Source organism: Babylonia areolata, chromosome 28, assembly GCF_041734735.1.
Source record: "Babylonia areolata isolate BAREFJ2019XMU chromosome 28, ASM4173473v1, whole genome shotgun sequence".
Lineage (NCBI taxonomy): Eukaryota > Metazoa > Mollusca > Gastropoda > Neogastropoda > Buccinidae > Babylonia > Babylonia areolata.
In genome coordinates, this window is record NC_134903.1 from 26,685,740 (window position 1) to 26,689,089 (window position 3,350).

Here is a 3,350-nt window from a genome sequence, read left to right on the forward strand (position 1 = left end):
TCTCACTCTCCCTCCCCCACTTTCTCTCTCTCTTCCCCCCTCTCTCTCTCCCCGCTGTCTCTCTCTCTCTCTGTGAGATGAGAATTGACGTGAAACAGAAAGCCAGCACCCAGAAAGCAAACAGCAGAAAAGGCTGGAAACTCTGAACATGTGCAAGTGGAGTGATGGCCTAGAGGTATCGCGTCCACCTAGGAAGCGAGAGAATCTGAGCACGCTGGTTCGAATCACGGCTCAGCCGCCGATATTTTCTCCCCTCCTCCCCCTACTAGACCTTGAGTGGTGGTCTGGACGCTAGTCATTCGGATGAGACGATAAACCGAGGTCCCGTGTGCTAGCATGCACTTAGCGCACGTGAAAGAGCCCACGGCAACAAAAGGGTTGTTCCTGGCAAAATTCTGTAGAAAAAACCACTTCGATAGGAAAAACAAATAAAACTGCACGCAGGGAAAAAATACAAAAAACATGGGTGGCGCTGTAGTGTAGCGACGCGCTCTCCCTGGGAAGAGCAGCCCGAATTTCACGCAGAGAAATCTGTTGTGATAAAAAGAAATACAATTACACATTACGAAACAGCCTTGGTGGACCTTGATTCAGACTGTAATTGACTGTCTGTCCACAGAGCTTCTTGGATTGAAGGTTATGTCAGTTAATGGGTGGTTAGATATTATAGTCAGATACAGTGCACGTGCGTGTGCGTGTGTGTGTGTGTGTGTGTGTGTGTGTGTGTGTGTGTGTGTGTGATAATTTCGCGCGCATGTGTCTCCTCTCTCTCTCTTTCTTTCACCCCCCTCTCTATCTCTCTTCTCTCCCCTCACGCCCCCCCCTCTCTCTCTCTCACCCACCCCCTCTCTCTCTCTCTCTCTCACCCCCTCTCTCATTCTCATTCTCTCTCTCTCTCTCTCTCTCTCTCACACACACACACACTCTCTCTCTCTCCTACTTACCCTCTCTCTCTCTCCTATTACCCCCCCCCTCTCTCTCTCACACACACACACTCTCTCTCTCCTACTCACCCTCTCTCTCTCTTTCTCTCTCTCCTATTACCCCCCTCTCTCTCTCTCCTATCACCATCTCTCTCTCTCACACCCTCTCTCTCTATCCTATTACCTCTCTCTCTCACACCCTCTCTCTCTCTCCTATCACCATCTCTCTCTCTCACACCCTCTCTCTCTCTCCTATCACCATCTCTCTCTCTCACACCCTCTCTCTCTCTCCTATCACCATCTCTCTCTCTCACACCCTCTCTCTCTCTCCTATCACCATCTCTCTCTCTCACACCCTCTCTCTCTCTCCTATTACCTCTCTCTCTCACACCCTCTCTCTCTCTCCTATTACCTCTCTTTCTCACACCCTCTCTCTCTCTCCTATTACCTCTCTCTCACACCCTCTCTCTCTCTCCTATTACCTCTCTCTCTCACCCTCTCTCTCTCTCCTATTACCTCTCTCTCTCACCCTCTCTCTCTCTCCTATTACCTCTCTCTCTCACACCCTCTCTCTCTCTCCTATTACCTCTCTCTCACACCCTCTCTCTCTCTCCTATTACCTCTCTCTCTCACACCCTCTCTCTCTCTCTCCTATTACCTCTCTTTCTCACACCCTCTCTCTCTCTCTCCTATTACCTCTCTCTCTCACACCCTCTCTCTCTCTCTCCTATTACCTCTCTTTCTCACACCCTCTCTCTCTCTCTCCTATTACCTCTCTCTCACACCCTCTCTCTCTCTCCTATTACCTCTCTCTCTCTCACCCTCTCTCTCTCTCCTATTACCTCTCTCTCTCACACCCTCTCTCTCTCTCCTATTACCTCTCTTTCTCACACCCTCTCTCTCTCTCCTATTACCTCTCTCTCTCACCCTCTCTCTCTCTCCTATTACCTCTCTCTCTCACACCCTCTCTCTCTCTCCTATCACCATCTCTCTCTCTCACACCCTCTCTCTCTCTCCTATTACCTCTCTCTCTCACACCCTCTCTCTCTCTCCTATCACCATCTCTCTCTCTCACACCCTCTCTCTCTCTCCTATCACCATCTCTCTCTCTCACACCCTCTCTCTCTCTCCTATCACCATCTCTCTCTCTCACACCCTCTCTCTCTCTCCTATTACCTCTCTCTCTCACACCCTCTCTCTCTCTCCTATCACCATCTCTCTCTCTCACACCCTCTCTCTCTCTCCTATTACCTCTCTCTCTCACACCCTCTCTCTCTCTCTCTCCTATTACCTCTCTCTCTCACACCCTCTCTCTCTCTCCTATCACCATCTCTCTCTCTCACACCCTCTCTCTCTCTCCTATCACCATCTCTCTCTCTCACACCCTCTCTCTCTCTCCTATTACCTCTCTCTCTCACACCCTCTCTCTCTCTCCTATCACCATCTCTCTCTCTCACACCCTCTCTCTCTCTCCTATTACCTCTCTCTCTCACACCCTCTCTCTCTCTCCTATTACCTCTCTCTCTCACACCCTCTCTCTCTCTCTCTCCTATTACCTCTCTCTCTCACACCCTCTCTCTCTCTCCTATTACCTCTCTCTCTCACACCCTCTCTCTCTCTCTCTCCTATTACCTCTCTCTCACACCCTCTCTCTCTCTCCTATTACCTCTCTCTCTCACACCCTCTCTCTCTCTCTCTCCTATTACCTCTCTCTCACACCCTCTCTCTCTCTCCTATTACCTCTCTCTCTCACACCCTCTCTCTCTCTCTCTCCTATTACCTCTCTCTCTCACACCCTCTCTCTCTCTCTCTCCTATTACCTCTCTCTCTCACACCCTCTCTCTCTCTCTCTCCTATTACCTCTCTCTCACACCCTCTCTCTCTCTCCTATTACCTCTCTCTCTCACCCTCTCTCTCTCTCTCCTATTACCTCTCTCTCACACCCTCTCTCTCTCTCTCCTATTACCTCTCTTTCTCACACCCTCTCTCTCTCTCCTATTACCTCTCTCTCTCACACCCTCTCTCTCTCTCTCCTATTACCTCTCTCTCTCACACCCTCTCTCTCTCTCCTATTACCTCTCTCTCTCACACCCTCTCTCTCTCTCCTATTACCTCTCTCTCACACCCTCTCTCTCTCTCTCCTATTACCTCTCTCTCACACCCTCTCTCTCTCTCCTATTACCTCTCTCTCACACCCTCTCTCTCTCTCTCTCCTATTACCTCTCTCTCACACCCTCTCTCTCTCTCCTATTACCTCTCTCTCTCTCACCCTCTCTCTCTCTCCTATTACCTCTCTTTCTCACACCCTCTCTCTCTCTCCTATTACCTCTCTCTCTCACACCCTCTCTCTCTCTCCTATTACCTCTCTCTCTCACCCTCTCTCTCTCTCCTATTACCTCTCTCTCTCACACCCTCTCTCTCTCTCCT